Source organism: Leptodactylus fuscus, chromosome 1 (assembly GCF_031893055.1).
Source record: "Leptodactylus fuscus isolate aLepFus1 chromosome 1, aLepFus1.hap2, whole genome shotgun sequence".
NCBI classification, from domain to species: Eukaryota; Metazoa; Chordata; class Amphibia; order Anura; family Leptodactylidae; genus Leptodactylus; species Leptodactylus fuscus.
This window is the reverse complement of record NC_134265.1, coordinates 300144876-300169123: the sequence shown is the minus strand read 5'-3', so window position 1 is coordinate 300169123 and position 24248 is coordinate 300144876.

The window sequence follows — 24248 nt, the reverse complement described above, 5'->3', positions numbered from 1 at the left end:
CCTTATCTCCAGCTCTAATTTTGCTATCTCTACCACATTCTGAATTCACCCCCAGAAGAGGTGATATGACAACTTTACTCTTTGAAATGGCAAAGGCATTAATACCCAGGTATTGGCTCCAACCTGACCCTCCTCCAATCTCGCTCTGGATGGAATCAATCCACCAATTAGCCAGATTCGAGGAACTCATCAGTTGGTCCAAAGGAAAACATAATGACTACTTAAAAAACTGGAAACCATGGCTGAAATACAGTAATACTGGCCTCATGATGGATAACTAAATATTTCATAAGGCCCTCTACTCCCTGATGCAACTTATTCTATATGCTTTTTACTGGAATATGATAGGATAAACATTTACTCTTGCGCCCCCTCCCCCCTCTTTCCCTACTCCCTTACCATTCCCTACCCTACCCAAACTATTTTCTCGTTCTCCATTTTCAAGAGCACTCTAGAGAGGTTATACCTCTCCTCCTCAGGAAATAGATCTCGAACCTATCTATTGTTGTGTATCTGGACTACCTCACTTTTTCAATGTTCAATTATTGTTAATTTCAGATATCTTGTTAACATGATGTTAGAAATTTCTTTATCTTTTTCAATTCTGTATTTGCTACTTAACTTGTAAATGTTTGTAAAACTCAATAAAAATAGATTTACAAAAAAAAAAAAAAAAAAAGTATTGGCACCCCTGCAATTCTGTCAGATAATACTCGTGTTCTTCCAGAAAATTATTGCAAGCACAAACTCTTTGGTATTAATATCTTCATTTATTTTGCTTGCAATGAAAAAACACAAAAGAGAATGAAAAAAAAGTCAAATCATTGATCATTTTACACAAAACTCCAAAAATGGGCCGGACAAAAGTATTGGCACCCTCAGCCTAATACTTGGTAGCAAACTTTAGACAAAATAACTGCGAGCAACTGCTTCCAGTAACCATCAATGAGTTTCTTACAATGCTCTGCTGGAATTTTAGACCATTCTTCTTTGGTAAACTGCTCCAGGTCCCTGAGATGTGAAGGGTGCCTTCTCCAAACTGCCATCAAGAGATCTCTCCACAGGTGTTCTATGGGATTCAGGTCTGGACTCATTGCTGGCCACTTTACAAGTCTCCAGTGCTTTCTCTCAAACCATTTTCCAGTGCTTATTGAAGTGTGTTTTGGGTCATTGTCCTGCTGGAAGACCCATGACCTCTGAGGGAGACCCAGCTTTCTCACACTGGGCCTACATTATTCTGTAAAATTTGTTGGTAGTCTTCAGACTTCATAATGCCATGCACACGGTCAAGCAGTCCAGTGCCAGAGGCAGCAAAGCAACCCCAAAACATCAGGCAACCTCCACCATGTTTGACTGTAGGGACCATGTTCTTTTCTTTGAAGGCCTCTTTTTTTTTCCTGTAAACTCTATGTTGATGCCTTTTCCCAAAAAGATCTACTTTTGCCTCATCTGACCAGAGAACATTCTTCCAAAACATTTTTGGCTTTCTCAGGTATGTTTTGGCAAACTCCAGCCTGGCTTTTTTATGTCTCTGGGTAAGAAGTGTGGTCTTCCTGGGTATCCTACCATACAGTCCCTTTTCATTCAGACGCCGATGGATAGTACGGGTTGACACTGTTGTACCCTCGGACTGCAGGGCAGCTTGACCTTGTTTGGATGTTAGTCGAGGTTCTTTATCCACCATCCGCACAATCTTGCATTGAAATCTCTCGTCAATTTTTCTTTTCTGTCCAAATCTAGGGAGGTTAGCCACAGTGCCATGGGCTTTAAACTTCTTGATGACACTGCATACGGTAGACACAGGAACATTCAGGTCTTTGGAGATGGACTTGTAGCCTTGAGATTGCTCATGCTTCCTCACAATTTTTCTTCTCAAGTCCACAGACAGTTCTTTGGTCTTCTTTCTTTTCTCCATGCTCAATGTGGTACACACAAGGACACAGGTCAGAGGTTGAGTCAACTTTAATCCATTTCAACTGGCTGCAAGTGTGATTTAGTTATTGCCACCACCTGTTAGGTGCCTCAGGTAAGTAACAGGTGCTGTTAATTACACAAATTAGAGAAGCATCACATGATTTTTCAAACAGTGCCAATACTTTTGCCCACCCCCTTTTTTGTGTTTGTTGTTGAATTATATCCAATTTGGCTTTTTGACAATTCTTTTAGTGGTTTTCCATTGAAGACAAATTAAATGAAGATAATAATACCAAAGAATTTGTGATTGCAATCATTTTCTAGAAGAAAATTAGTATTATCTGACAGAATTGCAGGGGTGCCAATACTTTTGGCCAACACTGTACGTGATAGCCAAATTACAGAATCCACCAATCACTCAATGCGATAAACAAGAAATATGGAGCATGTATGTCGTCCAAGGCTCTGTTCTGGAACCCCTGTTCTTTTTCTATCTGTACCTTTGGCTTGGGACAGGTAGTGAAATCTACAGTATCACTGTTATGCTGCTATTAGTGCTGCTATTACGCCCAAATTTTCTTCTCTGGCCAAGATTTTACCTCTCTGCTATCCAAAATCCCAAATTGTCTAATTGTCTATATATCTGCAATATATATACTCATCCTCCCACCTTATAAAACTCGACATGTAGAAATGTGGCTACAGAAATCACCAGACTTAAATCTCCACATCAGATTTACTAATCACAGTTAATATCTCCACACATTACGTAGTCTCACTAGTCCACTGCCACAGAATAACCCTAAAATGTGCCCTTTCCTAAATTTGAATTCGATAAAAATGCCAGTTGATGCCCTTGTTATCTCCCACCTAAACTATTGCAACTTCCTTCTTTGTGGCCCCTTATGCAACACTATTGAGTCCCTCTGTAACATTTCTGCCTGTTTGGGTCTATGTGCCACCCTCTGCTCGCATGTTTGGGGTGTGCAGTTTGATAATTTGCTTAGAGTTTTTAGTTGCACAGTGTGAACACAGCTCTGGTTCTGTAATTCAATTTGCACCACACCCGTCTTCTGCCCTTGTTGCCTCTGTCTATTAAGTGGTTAATTTCTCCTTGCCCTGGGATTGACAGCCTGCCTTCCTATCAGGTTCTGGGTGGGTTCTTCCTCCCTATTTAGTGTTGGCTCACATTCACACTGGTGCTTGCTATTGCCTTGTGCGTACTTGCTTTTTTCTGTCGCTGTTATTACTTGTATTCTAATCCTTGACCTCTGGCTTTCCCTACTGACTATTCTTTTGGACTCCGATTTGGTACTGCATTGCTCGACTATTTCCTGACCCTTGGCTAGCTGACCTCCCTTTGTTGTTGTTCATCTTGTCTGCGTTTTGTGTATCACCTATATAGGAAGGGAGCGTCTTCGAGTTGCCGCCTATTACGTAGGATAAGGCCTGGCAATAGGAAGAGACAGTGGGGGACTTCAGCTTAGAGCTCACTGTCTCTAGTGTCCCACCTCAGGGTTTCCAGCAGCTACTGGGGAATTGCTGTCCTAGCAATTCCATAACACCCTCCAATTCATTTTCAATATAATCCATCTCTCATGTTTTTCTTTCATCTTTTCCCTGTGCTAGTCTCTTCACTGGCTACACACTGGTCAGAGAATTCTATTCAAATTATTAACTATTACATATAAGGTTCACTACAATCTACTCCTGCCATACATCTTTGACTTCTTTATTGTAGAAAAACGAGGCAATGGGAGTGCTGGTCCAAACGATTATCTTTCTTTAACACATGACAAATTTCAGGAATACAGATCCCTTTCTCAAATGTGTAAAGTAACAAGTAAAATACTGGGAATACAGTCCCTGACAAAAGTTCTGTTGCTTATCCATGTTGTGGAATCAAAAGCTTATAAACTGAGTTTAAATTCATCCATTGGTTTTAGAAATGACTCATATGAAAGCTCAAACCCTCCCAAATGTGTTTTTAGTTAAAGGGATTCTACCATTAAAACCTCTTTTTTTGTGGATAAGACGTTGGAATAGCCTTTAGAAAGGCTATTCGTCTCTTACCTTTAGATGTGATCTCTGCCGCGCCATTCCTTAGAAATACTGTTTTTTACCGTTATGCAAATGAGTTCTCTGGCAGCGATGAGGGCGGGCCCCAGCGCTGAAAATGTGATGGGGGTTTCCCCATGAACACGATCCTGTGACACCTCTATCTTCGGCTCTATCCTCCCCATCTCTGTCATCTTCCTCCTGCGTCACCTCCGATGCCTGCGCAGTTGGCTCTGCCAGTGAGACACCAGCAGAGCCGAGTGCAAATGCCGGCCGGTGGCCATTTTTGGTAAGCCGCTCCTGCATTGAACTACAAGAGCAAGAGCGGCCTCCCAAAAATGGCCGCCGGCTGGCATGTGCAGTTGGCTCTACTAGTGTCTCACTGGCAGAGCCAACTGCGCAGGCGTCGCAGGATCGTGTTCTCAAGCAGCAGTAGGGACGCCCCCACTGCATTTTCAGTGCTGGGGCCCGCCCCCATCGCTGCCAGAGAACTAATTTGCATACCGGTAAAAAACGGTATTTCTAAGGAACAGCGCGGCGGAGATCACACCTAAACGTAAGAGACAAATAGCCTTTCTAAAGGCTATTCCAATGTCTTATCCACAAAAAAAAGAGGTTTTAATGGTAGAATCCCTGTAAGAAAATAAATTGGCTTCACCGCTGAAATATTGATCATTTAATGAACACAGAATGGTCAGATTTTGGCAAGACAAAAGTTTTTTCTTTTTTTTTTTTTTTTTTTTTTTTTTTTTTTTAATTCAAAAACTTTTATTGGGATTTTTTTTCAAGTTTTACACAATATACAAGGGGGAGGGGGGACAGGGAAGGGACAGGGGCAAGGGAACAAAAAGAGAAAGGGAGGGGAGGGGTGAGGTGCGGAAGGGGAACAATAAATACAAGACAAGAACAATGCAGTTACAAGAACATAAACTGCAAAACATATGTCTAAACAGCAATTGTATGCCTGGTTGTAGATTAAGCGAATAAAGACAAATAAAATAAACGCAGGTTTCATGAATACTCAATCTTTAAAAGTGTACGGTCTGAAAAAGAAATACCATCCTCTCTAGGAAGGGGAGGGAAGCTTACCAAGGAGGAGTACGGGAATTGAAAGCCGGGGGGAGGGAGGGGGAGAGAAAGAGAAGGTTCCAGGTACCCAAGAGACAGATAGGGGCTATAAGCGCTACAGAAGTAAAGATGTGGACCCTAGCCGCTGCCAATATGATCATGGCTCATTCACATGGGGTGCGTCCTTCTCCAATGTGCATGCCAAGGGTCCCAGATCTTAACATATTTGTCATGTGTTCGTGCGGACCAACTTAACAGCTCTTCCAATCTGGCAATCTCGTGAATTGTGTTCTCCCACAATGCAAGCGGAGGAGCAAGGGTTTGTAACCAGTACCGCGGCACCAGGAGTTTGGCCGCTGCCAGAAGATGTGTGACTAGCAAGTCTATTGTCGGATTGTATGTCGCATTCGGTTGGTAAAGAAACAACGCTTCCGGCGTTAAATCGATGGGTGTGCCGGTAATCCTTTCAATTTTCTCAGCGACAGCCTCCCAGAATTCTGCTATTATCGGACAGTCCCACCAAATGTGTAGGTAGGAACCTACATGTTTTAGGCACCTCCAACATAATGGATTGTCACTAAGTCCACGTCTGACCAGTCCCTCTGGGGATCTGTACCACCTCGACAGGATCTTAAAGGAATTTTCTTTTAGTCGAACACAGGTGGAGAAGCCTTGAGAGTTGCGTAAAGCACGATCAACTTCTTCTTGAGACAACATTATATTCAGGTCTTTCTCCCAGGTGGTCATATAGGCCGGTTTATAGCTGGAAGGAGGGGATATAAACCTGTGTAGGAGAGAGGAGACTTTCCGTAACATCTTTGTCTGAGATGTTAGCAGCTTCTCAAAGGGAGTCAGTTGAACTCTTAAGTTTGGGGAATCATTCAATTTGTTGAGAACAAATCTGACGTGTTCTTTATGAAGGAAAGAGCACCGTGGGAGCTGAGGTATGGATGTCGGGTCTGTCGTGATCTGTTTCAGGTCTTCATCCCACAGATCTCTCAAGCTAAGTGCGCGGAGTGAATTCCATACTGATGCGTATTGGCGATGTTGATCCCCCAAATAAGAAGGCAACAGTGCTACTGGTAAAAGGGGGGACGGTTCTGGGGCCAGAGTCGGACCCAACATCTTCCAGATTTCAAAGGCACCCCTGAACATCGGATTTTTGGTGTCTGGGTGAGAGGGCGTCTTCCTGGGGAGCCACAAATCGTTAAGTTGAGTGGGGGAGAGAGTAATCGTAGAGACTGTGATTGGAAAGAGTAGATGGGCCCACCAACGAAGTTGAGTCGTTCGATAATACAGCTGGGCGTCCGGCAGCCCAATCCCACCTTGAGATCTAGGTTTGACTAAAAGAGACCAAGCTAGTCTGGGAGGTTTATGACTCCATATGAATTTGGTGAATATACAGCGTAGGGTCTTGAAGAAGTCTTTGGGCAGGTAGATGGGGAGCATGCTGAGTTTATATGTAAGTTTAGGAAACAAGTAAGTTTGGATAAGCGTTTTTCTCCCAAACCAGGACAGAGGTAGATGTTGGTAGGAATCTAAGTCCTTCTTAAATTGGGCCAGCAAGGGGTGAAAGTTCTTCATATAGAGATCTTCAAGTCTGGGAGTAAGGTGAACCCCCAGGTACTTGATAGAAGAGGTCGCCCATTGGAACGGAGTACTAGCCTTCAAGGCTTCTGCTCTTTTTTGAGGCAAAGAAACGTTCAGGATTTCTGACTTCTCCAAATTCGCCTTATATCCGGATAGATTCCCATATTCCGACAACACCACTGCAATCCGGGGAAGGGCAACCTCAGGGTTTGAGACCACAAAAAGAACGTCATCCGCGAAAGCCGTAGCTGACGTGTAAGTGCTTCCAGACTGCATCCCTTGAATATTCGAATCCTTCCTGATCCTCGATAGGAGTGTCTCCAGAACAAGAACAAATAACGTTGGGGACAATGGGCATCCCTGTCTGGTTCCATTCCGTATCTGGAAGGCGTCCGACAGGGTCCCGTTCACCTTAAGCCTGGCATAAGGATTGTTGTATAAGGTGAAGATGGCATCCACAAACGAAGAGGGAAACTTGAACTTCAGTAGAGTTGCTCTCATGAAATCCCAAGAGACCCTGTCGAACGCCTTTTCCGCATCCACTCCCAAAAGAAGTAACGGCACATTCTCTTTCCTTGCCTTATATATCAGTGGGAGAAGGCGTGCGGTGTTATCCTTTCCTTCACGACCAATAATAAAGCCCGACTGTTCCGGGTCTACCAGTTCAGGTATCAGTGGTTTCATTCTCAATGCAAGGACCTTGGCCCATATTTTTAGATCTAGATTCAGCAAGGAGATGGGTCTATAATTGCCACAAGAGGTGAGGTCTCGTCCCTCTTTAGGAATTAACGCTATGTGTGCCTCAAGAGTTTGGGATGGCAAGGAGGCTCCAGTCAGGAGAGTGTTGCACATCCTTGCCAAATGAGGGATCAGAATGGATTTGAACTTGACATAGTAGATTAAGGGCAGACCATCCGGTCCTGGGCTCTTTCCCGCAGGAAAACTGTCAAGGACTTCTACTAATTCCTCATGAGAGATAGGGTCCATCAGTGAGTCTGTTTGTTCAGGTGATAATTCCGGTAAGGCTAAGTTGTCTAGGAAAGCAGTTACTAAAGTATTCCTATCTGAACGTAGGCAAGGATCGGCCTGAGCGTCAAGGTTGTACAAAGTCGAATAAAACTTCACAAATTCATTCGCAATCTCTGAAGTGATAGATGTGGAGGTGTTATTCCCAACACGAATATTCGCTATATACGATTTTTGTTTAGCTTTGTGAATGAGTGAGGACATAAGTCGACTACCCTTGTTTCCGTGGGCATAAATCAGCTTACGAGAATGCAGATGATGTTTAGCGGCCTTCTTGTTCAGTAGATCCAGTAATGCTTCTCTGTATGCTGTGAGCTCTTCCATAGAAGCAGTGGCCGAGGTTCGTTTATGTTGCCGTTCCAAGCGTGCAATATTATTCAACACGGAATCTAGCGCTTGTTGTTCGGTTTTCTTCGCTTTCGCCGCAATGGAGATAAGGACACCTCTAATATACGCCTTGTGTGCCTCCCATATCATTGGAGGGGCAACATCAGGTGTGGTGTTAGAAGTAAAGTAGTCCTTCAGATGCCGTTCAAGTGAGTCGAGATTCTCTGGCGAGTCAAGGAGCGATTCGTTGAGACGCCACGTCCATTGTCCTTTCGGAACTCGTTTAAGGCAGAGGGACAGTGACACAGGCGAATGGTCGGATACCGTGATGGAGCCAATCTTTGCCTCTGAGGTGAGGGGGAATAACTCTTTGGAGACGAATAAATAATCGATGCGGTGATAGGTTTTTGCTGTTGGAGAATAGAAGGTATAGTCTCGGTCTTTTGGATGATGCGAGCGCCAGGTGTCTATCAGATTCAGATCTTGAAGAGCTCTATGTATTGCACCAATCGATCTCTGGGAGAGAAGAGCTTTAGAGGTGGAAGAATCTAAGAGGCAGTTCAGGGCTACATTGAAGTCTCCGCCAAGGATCAAGTGTCCTTCTGTGAAAAGGCTAAGGGATTGCAGCGTGGCCACTAACCAGGATGTCTGGTTCTTGTTAGGTGCATATAGAGAGGCAAATGTGTACGGGATCGTTGCTATCGAGCCTTTTACAAAGAGCGCCCTGCCATCCGGGTCTGCATATTGTGTCTTACATATAAATGGCACATTCGTGTAAAATAAAATAGAGACTCCCTTCGAGGCTGAGGTGGGGTGGGTGCTGTGGAAACATTGGGAGAAGGACTTCACCGGTAGGTAGGGGATCTTGGTCCCCTTGAAGTGAGTTTCTTGGAGGAACGCTACGTCCGTTTTCCATTTACGGAGCAGACTCAGCACCGAATGTCGCTTGTTCGGGGAGTTGAAACCGTTTACGTTGAGTGTGACACAGCGTAAAAGAGCATCAATCTGTGAGGTAGGTATAGCCATCGTCACTATAAAAAGATAAACGGAACCTGAGATACAATAGAAGAGGCTTGGGAAGTGACTGAAGTGGAAGTGAGAGGGGGAAGGAAATGCAAGAGAAAATGCAATATATATTAACAACAAACTACGTAGTCTCTTACAATATAGGTCGATTAATAGCAGTAATACGATATAGATAAATACGTGTACGTAAGGGACACTAAATGTCCACGCCCTTATGGTAAACTAAAGACAGCTACATGAAGAACATGGTCAAGGTATGCGTAAGAGTATTGAGAGCGTGAGGCAACGCTCAGGGGACCCCGCACATGGATCCAAATCAATGTGGAGCTGAAGTAAGAGGAGTTCGAACAAACATGTAACTGTAGCAAACTAAGTCAGGATCAGGATAGTACAATCGTGCGGGTACCCCGGAGGTTACCGTCTAGCTCGGAGTGCAGTGAAATAACAATAAAACAGTATTTAAACAGCAACAAGTATCCTGTAAGACAGAAAGATAATACAATAAACCAGTGTCATTGCAGCCCCTCTCACTGGTCAGAGTCCTGCAAGCGTGCATGCTGTTTTTTAGCTCTTGGAGACTTATAACGACCAGGGGTGTGAGGCGGGTCACCAGCAGTAAACATCTGGTCAGGATCTTGGTCCCCCGGAAAAGGCAACCAGGAGGGGACTTGTATAGGTGGTACGCCTAGCACTGCCCAGATAGGATCCAAGTCCTTGGGTGTAAAAACATTATATCTCCTGCCATTCTTTAGGATAGATAGGCCAAACGGGAACAACCATGCATATTGGATGTTACGTGCTTTCAGAACGTCTAGTAGAGGACGTAGCATTCGCCTTTTTTGCAACGTGACAGGCGAAAGGTCCTGAAAGATTTGCAATTGTGCTCCATCATATGACAAGTCTTTCTTATCCCTGGCTGACTTCAGTATTTCTGAGGTGTGAGCTGAGGAGGTGAGACCACAAATTACATCCCTAGGAGGATCTCTATCATCAGGTCGAGGTCTGATTGCTCTATGTACTCTCTCGATATCTATCTTCCCAGCCCTCTCCTCGCCAAGAAGTGATTTGAAAACAGAGCTAACTATCTCCTGTAGAGACTCAGGAGGGTATTTTTCAGGGATCCCCCTAATACGAACATTCCTTCGTCTATTCCTGTTTTCAAGATCCTCCAGAAGTAAATATGTTTTATTAAAGTGTTCAGAATGAGCATCTACTTTATGAGTTAAGGCGGAGGCGGCTTTCTGCGACTTCGTCTGTTTCACCTCCAGGGTGTCAACTCTTTTACCCAGAGCTTTCATGTCAGTGCGAAGTTCTGCGATTTCTGAGAGTACAGGGACTAGCGCGTGAGATAGGGCTTCCTTCAAAAATCCCTGAGTTATAACTGTGGAATCACTATTCTGGTCTAGGGACTCATCCTCCGAGTCAGGAGCACATGCCTCTGAGGTGGTGCTTTGTGAGGGCTGCGCCTTGTGGGGTAGAATAGCGCGCGCAGCGTTCTGTTTTTTCAAAAACTTCTGCATGTCAGCCGTAGGAACAGGGGACTTCAGTTGTGATGAAGGGTCAGAGGGCCTGTCCTTCCCAATCTTAACCATGTCAAAATGCAGCAGACTAATAAACCGTGGAGTAGTGTCCCAGTGTAGAGTTAGAAGCACATATTATGCAGCAGTGGAGTGCAGTCAACTTAAGGGTTAATGTCCAAAAAGAAAGGTACTGTCCCTGAAGAAGTACACCAGAGTTGGGGGGGAGACAACGTAGGTGCTGGAGGGAGGATGAGGGAAGGAAGGGTGTCCAGAGGGTGAGACCAGGTAGTATGAGGAGCTTCCCTGATGTTTGTGTAGATGCTCAGCACTCTACTACCTGGGCCCTACTAGTCACTTCTTAGATGGAGGGAAATGGCGGAGTAAGGGGGAGGGGTGGGAAAGACGGCACACGGAGAGAAGGAGAGAGAGGGCTGGTACACTTAGCTGCAGGCAGGTGATGATGTTCCCTCCGGAGTATCCCGGTGTACTGAGGAGAAAGATCCACCCTGTTGAGGCAGGCTGCCGAGATGCGGTGGTGGAGAGCTCTACCGTAGGAGAAGCAGGAAGGCAGGAAGGGTCCGGCGCTTGTAAGGATCCAACACCCGTAGCAGCGATAAGGCCTCGCCGGAAGTAAGTGTCCGCGGCAAGGCGTCCGAGGCGGGTCGGGTAGCGAGACTCCACAGACCGCAATGTCAAGCCGGGTGCAGTCGTGAGAAACCAGCGTATGTGCCGCAGTAAAGGTAAGTCTCTCTCAGCAGGCGAGTGAGCACGGGAGCGGATGTGGGTAGTGCAGCTCAGTCTGTAAGATGGCGGGCGGCTCCAAGAAGCGTGGTAGGCCGCACAACGGAGTTACCACTTCTTGGGGATGGATCTCTCAAAATCACTCCAGAGTGAGCCAACAGGGGTTGGGGGGAAATCCCTTCTAGTAGGTCTAATGAAAAGTGGCACCAGAGAGGCAGATGGATGTAGATTTCTCGCCAGTTTTGGCGGAGCTCCTGAGGAGAACGTCTGGTCGCCTCAACGGTTAAGCCACGCCCCCTCAGACAAAAGTTTTTTCGACCACATAAAGTAATGTGAAAATCAAACCAATAATTCAGTAATATATACAGTGATTACAAAAGGATCATAAAACAAAAAGGAAGCTTATACTTTTCTTTTGTGGACATTTCATTGCTGGGTTTGGCCCCAAAAAAACACAGAAAAATCCGCAACAAAAAAGCAGCTTTTCTGCAACATGGGGCTTAAACCTAAGACACATTCCCCCATAATTTTTCTACTTTTAAATCCAGCCAACCTCCAAGGGAAATATGTTTTTAGCCACTATATAAAAAATAACGCCTAGACATTTGCAGAGAAAATGATAATATTGCTGTTAATCTTGCTGGCATATCCACACAGTATTACAATTCCGTCACTTACGTTGCATATTTTGTATATTCAAACCTATATATGTAGTAGTGTATGTATGCCTAGCCCTATTTCATTTGTATATCTCCTAGATATAATGAATTTGCAATATGCATTGGGATTTAAAAAATAAATGAAAAAAAAACTTGTTAGCTTTCAATATCGGAATGACATTTCCCGGTAGGATTTTATGACTTATTTGCAAATTAAGGTTTTTATCCCATAACTTTTGTTAGAGTCTCTATATTTTGTCTCAGCAACATAACCAATAAAGCTAATTCTTTTTTCTTGTCAGGAGAGATTCTGCTAAATCTTCCTTTAAGAAGCTCCAGTAATTAAGGTAGCCATCTGCATACATTTGCAAGATCACAAAAAACATGATAATTGACATTTGAGATTCACAATCACACTTTAGAACACCAAGTTATTACATTCTCTTGAAATGCCTTTAAGTGCAGTACTCAGACAGTCCTTTTGTAATTTTCAATGTAATGACTATCCTTTAGCATGGTATTACCTATTTAATGGTAAAACTGTCTACAAAATAAAAGTGATTTCTCCACATACGATGGGATTTTGAGTTGTAACCTAAATTTTTGATGGGAAAACTCTTTTTGACCCTGCATGAAATACGTATAACTTAGAAACATTTCACTTGGAGAAACCTGCTAAGTTTAATGTCCTCCAAGAAAAAAAAAAAGGAAATTGAGAGAAAACCAGAGACAGGTGTCATTAACAATGAAATATGGGAACAAAACTGTAATAGAATGATTTCTGCTTTTTTAGGGTCTTTTCTTTACTGAGTTTAGGAAATGTTGGCTAAACAGAATTCACAATTTACTCATTTTATATAATTACTGGTAATTAAATCCATCCATCACCAAAGTTGGTTATATCTACCCATTCAATGAGAAGTCCCCTAAATAAGGAATGGACAAGGGAATTGAATATACCAAATAAAGGCCTATCCTTTGTCCCTGTGATGATGAGAGCCCAGTTATGTATTTCCAGACATGTATTTTTCTGTGGTGTATTATAACGTGTTCATATTAACCATTTTGGATTCAGGAATGTGGTATTTCTGGTTTGTAAACAAATCCCAGAGAGTCACTTATACAGGCCTTTGTTGTTACACAAGTGCTAAACTCGTGGGACCTCCTGGAGTTGCGTACTACTTAAAACTACAAAGGAAATTCTGTTTTCTGCTAATATTTCCCTTTGAGAACATGCTACAGTCACACTGATAAAGTTCTCAGGTGTGCATGATGAAGGCGCACAGTTCCAGTCCAAACTCGAACCTGTTGAGATCAGGGAAAAGATCCAGACACTGAACTCATTACACAAAGGGAATTGGGGTGTCATTTTTGTAGTCAATACAATGGGGGGCCTTTATAAATCAATATGCCTACTGGAAATAACTTTTCTAATACACTATACACGTAGTAAGTAAATAAATAGATAAAGCTTGTCCTTACCATTGCTGCTGGAAGACAGAAAGCTTGTATTAACATCTGGGGCTGGGAGGGGAAGGTCTAAAATAGACCTAAACATGTGGGACACCAATACAGGCGCACTCCAGAGCTGTGGGCAAAGCAAAAGTACGTACTAGCGGACTGTACCGCGTAGGGAGCAGTGCTGACGTGGAGAGGGTGAAGGTGCGTATTTCTTGTTGCACATATATAGGACTGATCACCCTGTAGTTCTGTTTACTATTCTATATTTCTGTATACTTTTCTGTACTGATCAGTAGATAAGCATTTCATCAAATGTCTGTATAACAAATGGTCAAGTTATAAGCTGACCACTCAGGCCATACGCTTGACCACTCAGCCCCTCTCCCAACGGTACTATAAAAACTGTAGGGTCTATTATTTGGTAGTCTCATCTGGAATCATGGGAAGATTTCCAGTACCTTTGGAAGTCATCCAACGATGGGTATATATCAGTGCATGATATACAAAGGGTCTCTCCATCCAGTGAACTATTTATTATATTCTGGTGTGATTATAGTTATTCTTTGACCATCTTTGAGTTTAGCTGTTTGTTTGTTTGTTTGTTTGTTTTTTTTAAGTTTGTCTTCAGGGATAGAAAGAGTAGCCAGGGAAAGTTTGCACTAATGAATATAACATCAATACTCCTATGTTGGACCTTTGCATAACAAACTGCTTATTGTAATGAATATAATACTCTAGTGAATAAAGCAACAGCAATACTCAGATGGTCGAGTTTTTGCATAACTGTTTGCCATAATGAATGTAATGCTCCAGTGAATATACAGTAGTAACAGCATTACTCGCATGGTGGACCTTTGCATCACAAACTGCTTACTATAATGAATACAATGCTCTAATGAATATAGGAAACAGTAATCACATGGTGGACCATTGCATAGTAATCTGTTTATTGTAATGAATGTAGTGTTTTAATGAATATACCAAATATATAGAATATAATGGACCTTTTCACAGCAAATTGCCTTCTATAATGAATATGGCACATTAATATATATAGCAACAACAAACAGCAGTATTTATATAGTGGATTTTTGCACAGCAGACTGCTTACTATGATGACTATAATGCTCTAGTGAACATAGTATTAGTAGTACTTACAGTCCTATGAAAAAGTTTGGGCGCCCCTATTAATCTTAATTATTTTTAGTTCTAAATATTTTGGTGTTTGCAACAGCCATTTCAGTTTGATATATCTAATAACTGATGGACACAGTAATATTTCAGGATTGAAATGAGGTTTATTGTACTAACAGAAAATGTACAATATGCATTAAACCAAAATTTGACTGGTGCAAAAGTATGGGCACCTCAACAGAAAAGTGACATTAATATTTAGTAGATCCTCCTTTTGCCTCTAGTCGCTTCCTGTAGCTTTTAATCAGTTCCTGGATCCTGGATGAAGGTATTTTGGACCATTCCTCTTTACAAAACAATTCAAGTTCAGTTAAGTTTGATGGTCGCCGAGCATGGATAGCCCGCTCCTAAATGATCTGAAAACAAAGATTGTTCAACATAGTTGTTCAGGGGAAGGATAGAAAAAGTTGTCTCAGAGATTTCACCTGTCAGTTTCCACTGAGGAACATAGTAAGGAAATGGAAGACCACAGGGACAGTTCTTGTTAAGCCCAGAAGTGGCAGGCCAAGAAAAATATCAGAAAGGCAGAGAAGAAGAATGGTGAGAACAGTCAAGGACAATCCACAGACCACCTCCAAAGAGCTGCAGATGGTGTCACTGTGCATCGGTCAACAATACAGCGCGCTTTGCAAAAGGAGAAGCTGTATGGGAGAGTGATGAGAAAGAAGCCGTTTCTGCAAGCATGCCACAAACAGAGTCACCTGAGGTATGCAAAAGCACATTTGGACAAGCCAGCTTCATTTTGGAAGGAGGTCCTCTGGACTGATGAAACAAAGATTGAGTTGTTTGGTCATACAAAAAGGCGTTATGCATGGCATCCAAAACAAAAAACAGCATTCTAAGAAAAACACTTGCTACCCACTGTAAAATTTGGTGGAGGTTCCATCATACTTTGGGGCTGTGTGGCCAATGCCGGCACCGGGAATCTTGTTAAAGTTGAGGGTCGCATGGATTCCACTCAGTATCAGCAGATTCTTGAAAATAATGTTCAAGAATCAGTGATGAAGATGAAGTTATGCCGGGGATGGATATTTCAGAAAGACAATGATCCAAAACACTGCTCCAAATCTACTCAGGCATTCATGCAGAGGAACAATTACAATGTTCTGGAATGGCCATCCCAGTCCCCAGACCACCTGAATATCATTGAACATCTGTGGGATGATTTGAAGCGGGCTGTCTATGCTCGGCGACCATCAAACTTAACTGAACTTGAATTGTTTTGTAAAGAGGAACGGTCCAAAATACCTTCATCCAGGATCCAGGAACTGATTATAAGCTACAGGAAGCGACTAGAGGCTGTTAGCCATATATACAGCCACAAAAAGAATGGCTGTATATATGGGTCAATTGAAATATATAGGTCTGTACTTTTATCTACAGTTGTAGATAAAGAGTCTGGTCATGTGCATTGCAGGTTACAACTCAATGTGCCTCATATTAATAGCAGTTAACCCCATCATGTCCCTCACATTAACCCCCTGTGTGCTTTACATAATTGACACTGATATGTGAGACATATGGAGGTAATAAGTAAACATCTTCATTATATAGGTCCTTTATTAGTACCCCAATGTGTCTCACATATCAGTAACCCTTATGTGAGCCACACAGGGGTTAATGTGAGGGACATGATGGGGTTAACTGTTATTAATGTGAGGCACATGGAGTTACTAAAACTAAATTAATAAAACCAAATGCCTGACATTAATAAGAATAGTTAGTAACACACACGTACCTGGTGTTGTTTTTCCTTTCACTTTACTCACCGGAGCTTCCTCTCCTCCTCAGGGCTACAGACGGCAGGAGCTCCTCCTCACGTGTAGCAACAGGTCCAGGGAGCCCTTATCCTGTGCAGTGAGAGGCTCACCTCTGATTGGTGGGCAGTGAGAGAAGGGGGCGTGTCCTACACCTCAGCTCTAGCAGAGCACTGAAGGGACGCTCTCTCTCTCAATTTAGTGTATGAAAGTTGCAGGCTGGCTGCCGTGCCAGCAAAATATGCCTCGCGTGCCACGGGTTGCCGACCCCTGATGTAGACATTATGCTGTTCTCTAAACTGATTGCCAATCAATTGTCCCAATTCTTCCCAAATTAATTCATCCTTTAAATTGGAGAGAGGTTATAGGGCTATAGTGGTGCCACCTTTCGGTTGACAATTGAAAAGCCTTTCAACTGTGTACATGTAACATCTTTGCCCGTCTGGGCTTTGGCGTCATCATCCGGCCACATACTGCGGTGCAGGAGACAAGTTCAGCTATGATTTCTTCTTTTGGGTTCATTTTGTATTGTCTGAACACTGTCCTATTCCTTCACCTTGTTAATTGATTTCCCACCACACCCATCTCCTTCACCTTCATTTTCCTCTGCTCCTCTAATAGTTAAACTTAGTCTTGCCCTGTGATTGACAACCTGCCTTACTATCAGGTCCAGGGCGGGTTCAGCCACCCTATTTATTCTTGGCTCACACTCACATTGGTGCTTGCTATTGCCTTGTGCGTGCTGGCTTTTCTCTTGCTGTTATTTCTTGTATTCTGATTCTTGACCTCTGGCTTTCTCTATTGACTACTCTTTTGGATATTGATTTTGACACTGCATCGCTCGACTGTTACTGACCCCTGGCTAGCTGACCTCCCTTGTTGTTGCTTGCCTTGTCCACGTTTTATGTGTCACATATTTAGGAAGGGACTGTCATCCAGTTGTCCCCTATTACATAGGATAGGACCGGCAAGCAGGAAGGAACAGTGGGGGGGGTTTCAGACCAGGGCTCACTGTCTCTTGTGCCCCTTCCTCCAGGGTTCATCTACCACACTGGGGAACTGCTGTCTGCACTCCCCTAACAGTACACTTCAGCTCTCTTCATACAACACTTATTCAGCTGGCCATGGAACGGGTATCAAGCATAAATCTTTTCCCTCTAAACTGATCTCACAGTGCAGGCTTGAGCAAACAGCTTAGTGTCTAAAGCCTTCCCAATAAAGAACAGCACCAGGGGAAAAAAAAACAAAACATCTAACTTGGTGGTATCGATGTCCAGACCTCCTCTATATAATCTACCTAAATATCTTAAATTGTTGCTGGCAATGTGGTGCAAGGGTGGGGAATCTGCTAAACATGTGATGGAATTGCCCTGATATTAGACTTTTGGGATAGAGTAATCAGTCATATATTTCTCTGCATTCAGTCATCCCCGTACTACTATCAGCAATAAAGAAGGACCTCCTTAGACATTGGCCACTGGGCAGTTATTCCCAGACATTAGTGTAGGCCTTCAATGTTATTGAGTGGATACAGGATCTCAATTTCTTTAAATAAATGGAGGCACTTGTGGTGGAAGACTGTTCATATCCCTCAAAAACTTTCACTGCTAGGCAAACGTGGATTGTATTTCAAGATTTCGATGATTTTTTGAATGTGATCTCCAGAGGATATCATGTTCAACTTGGCAGGAACTACCACCCTGGTCCCTCTCGTGGTTTGCATGCCGCAGAGACCCTGGCGACATTCCATCCCTAACTCTAACTCTCCCTCCCTTTCCCCCTTACTTCCCTTTTTTTCTTTCCTCTTTCTCCCCACTATGTCTCTTCCCTCTCTTTTACTGCCCCCTCCCTATTTTCTCCACCCTCCCTTCCTATGTTTTTGCACTGCCCATTTTCCAGTCCCTTCTTCTCTTTATTCTTTGATTATTACTATTTCTAGACTAACTTAAAATTTAATCTGCAATGTACACACAGTACGTTGAATTTGGGCTCTCCCTCTTGGTCAGTGTTTTGCAATGCCTAGCCCTGGATATCTTCAAGAAGCCCTATTGCACCCTTTGTAGATTGTATTCTTCATGCCTTTCTTGCTCGGGATGCCCCAGGACCTTAGCCCTCTGCACCTTGGGTCACACAGTGCTTCGCTGTCCTGCATGAAAGTGTGATTAAGTACTTTACTATGGATCCTGTATGTCCCCTTGATATATCTGTTATACTTGTGTTTTGTGTACATGCCAATGTGTTATAGTTGCCTCTTTGTTGTATCTTGTATTTTCTAAAAGTTTTTTCAATAAACACTGATTAAACATAAAATGTAGAATTGTGGTTTCATACATTTCCTTTTTCATATCACACCAAGATCACAGTTAACCTATATTATTTTCAGAGATATACCCAGGTCAAAACACAGTCAGATTGGGAGCAGCTGCAGCTGCAAAAGCTGAAAATAAGTATGCCAGTCCTGGTTATGTTTTCAATTGGTGGTATCTCCAGAAATAACAGAGAAGAACTGCAACCTTGGTGAAATATGAAATAGGATACTGCCATCTCTCATATGGCACCAAAATCACTATTCTGTTATAGGCCCCATTCACATCTACATTCAGGTTTCTGTTCAGGGACCCCCCCCCCCCGAATGGAAAACCTATACGTATTAAAAAGTGGTTACCTAAGGAAACCACACAGACCCCAGAGATTATAATGATGTCCCTGTGGTTTGCGCTTGGTTTCTGCACAAAACATGTTCCATGTGGAAACTGAACGGAAACCACATGGACCCCATTATAGTCTATAGGGTCCACATCTTTCCCAGGTATCCACTTTTTAATAGTATAGGTTTCCATTCGGGGGGTCCCCAAGCAGACTCCCCTAACAGAAACCTGAACACAGATGTGAATGGGGCCTTAGAATGTCTAAAATATAACAGTTTGAATTGACAAACGTCCAAGCCTCAGCTTCCCTGCATTACAAAAGAACTCATACACTAGTACTTCCCAGTGATAAACAGTGAGAGAAAAAGGAGAAAGAATACTTAAGGAACAGAAAGTGGTTTTCAATGTAGGATTTCACAGAAAGGAGCTAATATCCAGTAATAAAGGAAATGACAAAATGTATTAATTACACAAATGCTGTCGGAACATCAAAAGTTATTTGGAAGTTTAGGTTTCCTTTAATCAAAAGTACTTCCTGGCTTCCTTGGTCCCCTCTATTCTATGTAATTGATATAATAATGTACCAACTACAAGGTACAAATAAGTTGTTTATCCAAGAAACTTTAATCATCGTTGGATTTCTTTTACAAATTACTAGCACCAATATAAAGGTGACCTAAAAACTTACTAAAACAGACATTTGCATTTTTGTACCCTCATAAATGACCTTAGCAATAATTATCCAGAGTCTAGGGAATTTTAATAGTAGTCCTTGTTTGTGATGTGAGGCTGTTGACTTGAAATTGTGTACTCTGAAAAACATGGGTTTGTCTCATTAATATTTATAGTAACATAAAGTGATAATGATATTACTGATAGAAAAGGCTGTATTTGTTAGGTTGAGTTACATATTTCACACAACGCAGGAGAAATACAGGATCTGTTCAGAGTTTGGTCTTTGTGACAAGGTCATTAGTGTAATAGTAATGTGCTAAACACAACATTTATTCTCAATAAGTTTAGAATATCAAGCTCCTCAGAAATCTTGACACTTTTGCGCTTCTATGATGTACCATAAGGTTCCTCTGATGGCTGAATTTTAACAACACGCTATTTCAGGCTAATAACAACTCAACATTTTGCAAATATCTGATCATGATAAGACATTCCAAGGTGATAAAACAAATAGGCAATATGTGAATGAGAGTGCAATATGACTAGGAAGACATTGATGCCTGCAAATGTAATGACATGCAATTATGCACTTGGAAACTTATTATTGCTCACAGTTGGGGGTCTAGTTAGTAAAAAACAATTCCTTACAGACAAACAAATAAGAAAATGTTTAAGGTTACAAGGTCAAAACAGAAAATGTACAAAAGATAGTAAAACCTAATTACATAGTAAAGAGGTCTATTAAATAGATATCGCCTAAAGTATGCTTATTTATTAGTTGAACACATTTGCCATACAAGTTCTCACTGTATTTTAGCGACCAGCTTCTTAAAAAAAACAAGTCTTATTTCAGCATTATGACGTCTTTATTCAGGTACTATGACTACTAACCTGCAGGGGACTCATAGCTGACCCTCCTTGATCTTCTTGAGTTCAATACAGTCTACCAGTGATGGTGCTAGCACTTTGCATCCAGGGCACATGTCTCACATTTGTGGCTTGGTGTTAGGGAATTGCAAGGACAGCAATTCCCCAGTAACTGTTTGAACCCTGGGACGGGACACAAGAGACAGTGAGCCCTAAGCTGAAGCCCCCAATTGACCCTTCCTTTTGCCAGGCCTTATCCTACGTAATAGGCGGCAACCACAAAGACAGTCCCTTCCTGGATATGTGAAACACAAAACGGAGACAAGACGGACAACAACAAAGAGAGGTCAGCTAGCCAAGGGTCAGTAAACAGTCGAGCGATGCAGTGCCAAATTGGAGTCCAAAGAATAGTTAGCGAGGAAAGCCAAAGGTCAAGGATAACAATGCAAGCAAAAATAGGGACAGTAAGGAGCAAGTACGCACACGGCAATATCAAGCACTGGTGTGAATGAGAGCCAAAATAAAATAGGAGAGGAAGAACCCGCCCCTGGAGTTGACAATAAGGCATGCTGTCAATCACATGAATTAACCACTTCATGAACAGAGGCAAACAAGGGCAGAAGATGGGTGTGATGCAAATACAATCTCAGAACTAGAGCCATGTTCACACAGTGCGACCAAACACTTTAAGCCAAGAATCAAACTGTACACACCTCCTGCACCGCCGCATGCGAGCAGAGAGTGGCGCAGTGACCCGAACAGGCAGAGATGTTACACTTGGTCCCCAAAACCCAGTGTAACTATCACTATCAGTACTCATTGTGTGTGGCCTATAGTTCAACAGAAATTCACTTTTACCATCTGGAGCGCTGGTTCTGTGGTGGGCACTATGTTGATCATTATAGACGAACAGTTTGTTTAGAGGGGAGGTAGGTGCTGGAAAAGTAGGCACCCAAAAACATCGGACAGCAAACTTGATGTGCCCGAAAAAAGTATTTACAACTTTAGCCAAAACTAGAAAAAAAAAAAGAAAGCCAGCGACCCCAACTAGAGGAGAACTCACATATTAGTTACTGGATGTATCACCTATATGGTCTGCATATTACCTTTTTAGAACTAGTATTTACTACTATGTGGTCACTTTATGGAGATAATATTGGTCTTTGTGTAGTTGTTCTTGCATTAATTCTATGGTGAAATTCCATCACGTGTACTAGTAATATGTGTTCATGATCTGGCAGTATTAATTTGTCCATGAGTAATGTTAATATTGCTTGGTTAATGTTAGTCCTGACGGTTTTATTCAGTAACATTATGGTGTATTTGAAAAGATTTAGCTGTGTTATTTTCAGCCAAAGTCAAAAATGGCTACATAAAGAAATATGTAGGAATCCTCTTATACTTTTACCTTCTGCTCAATCCACTCCTGGCTTTGGCTCAAAAAACTGCAACAAAATCTGCAACCAAAAAAGCTGCGTTTCTGCAATGTAGGGCCTCAGCCATTAAGTATATTTAGCACTGCTGCCTTGGGTTGACATCTAGCCAAGAACAACATCTGCATGGAGTTTGAATTTCTTCATTTGTTTGTGTGGATTTCTTTGCACACTCTAAAGACTCCCTACTGATAGGGAAATTAGATTGTGAGTCCTATGGTGTTGCTATGTAAGTAAGTAAAATAACTACAATGCGTACATATACGTACAGATTTAGCCGAGTTAGCCCAAACTTCTTCAATTGGTTAAACTGCAGTGTGATATTGTGTCACAGAAAACAACAAAAACCTATGAAAAGTCACTGAAAAATATATTTTTGTGCCAAAGCCAAGAATGGCTACAAAAGGAATAGGAAGCACTTGTATTTCTCCCTTCTGCTCAACTCACTCCTGGATTTGGATCCGAAAAACGTGAAAAAATCTGAAACAAAAAAACCCCCTGCTTTTCTAGAACGTCGGACCCTGGGATAACATATGCTGTGGAAAAAAAAAACAGCAAAAATGCATTCCATAATTTTTTTCTTCTTCTGTTAAATACCTATAGTGAAAACTAACAATGTCATAGCTAAAATTTGCATGCTGTGTTTTTCAAAAATACAGTTTTTCCAAAACTTGGTTGCCTAGTTAAAGTAGAACTCGCACTATAAGGCTGATTCTATGACTTTATAATAGTTTCTATCACACACCACTTCCTAGTTGTGTTGTTTTTTTTGTTTTTTTTTATAATGTGTGGTATTTCCAAATGACCAAAGCTGCATTTACATTTCTGTAGCTTTCAGAGCTGGGATTTACTACTATTCTTTGTTGACCTAATATCTGGGCAGAATTTTCTTTGGGGATCTGAATTCTGGAAAGTATCTTCTTTATGATAGACAATATACAGAATCTGTCTGTTCACACCAGCGCTCGGGTCTCCGCTTTCAGAAGACGGAAACCTGTCATGCCGAATCCGGCCGTGAGCGCCGGTGAGCGTTTTATGCTCTCCGCGGCAAAACCGTTTTATTTTAAACAGAACACAAAGTCCTGTATTTCTGACTCTGTGTCCGGTTAATAAAAAAAAATGGTTTCGCCGAAGAGAGCATAAAACGCTCACCGGCGCTCACGGCCGGACACTTTTCAAACCCATTCAAATGAATGGGTTTGAAAAATGCCTGCAGGTTTCCGTCTCCTGCAGGAAATGGAAACCTGCAAAACGGACTCCAGGGCACAGATGTGAACGAGCCCTTAGCTGTTAATGATCTGCCTGTCCAAGCAGACTTATTAAAGATAGATCAAGTCTATAATAGATAATACAGACACATTGTGTAACTTGTATCATTAATTGTATCAGAAGTGCACTTGTCTACAGTTTCCTGACTATTTTATATTTCCCTCTGATATGTTCTTCAGTCTGATGCGTAGATACATTGGATGTTCTCCAGTGCAGGTAGCATCTTCTTGCTTTAGAGTAGTGGTCTCCAACCTGTCTCTTGAACTATAATTCCCATCAACTCCTGAGTGTGTTCAGTTTTAAGAATCATATGGAGCAACGATGGTAAACAATGAATAATAATATAAAATATTAGAATATTTGTATTGATAATCTCAGTAATAATGTCCTACCTTCCAGATTCCCATCAGTTATTACCTGAACTACCCTTTTGTTTTGCTTTTTATTTTCGATAAACATACCGTAATATACAAGAAAGATATTATTTAGACTAAGAATGAATCATATTGAATAGTAAATCACAGCGGTAAGAAAATAACATGAAGAATATTTGTTTTTTGTCCATTACACTGATTAATCGCCGCTTTGACAGATGTGACTATAATGTTTATCTGCTTTATGAGTTACTCGCTCTAAACACGTTTTTAGGTCTTCAAACAAACAAATGTATTTTCTCTTCAATTGCCCAGGAGAAGTTATTGGTGTCTAAATAGTGCTGCTCTGAAATAAAAAATGAGCGCTATCTATATGGTTTGTCATTGAATTGATGGTGCATTAGATTCAAATGTGCAGAATGCTCTCCAATAAACCTATTACATTTTGTTACATTATAGTTAAGGGACGATTTAACCTTTAAAACAAATCATTTTTATTTTCCCTTTGGAAACAAAAACACTTTTCTTTTTTATATTTTAGCGCATTTATTCTTTTACTTCAATACTAAGTCAACTATAATTTTATCCATAGCCGAGAACCTGAATAGAGCAAAGCTCAGAAACAATGAAAAAGACTTACT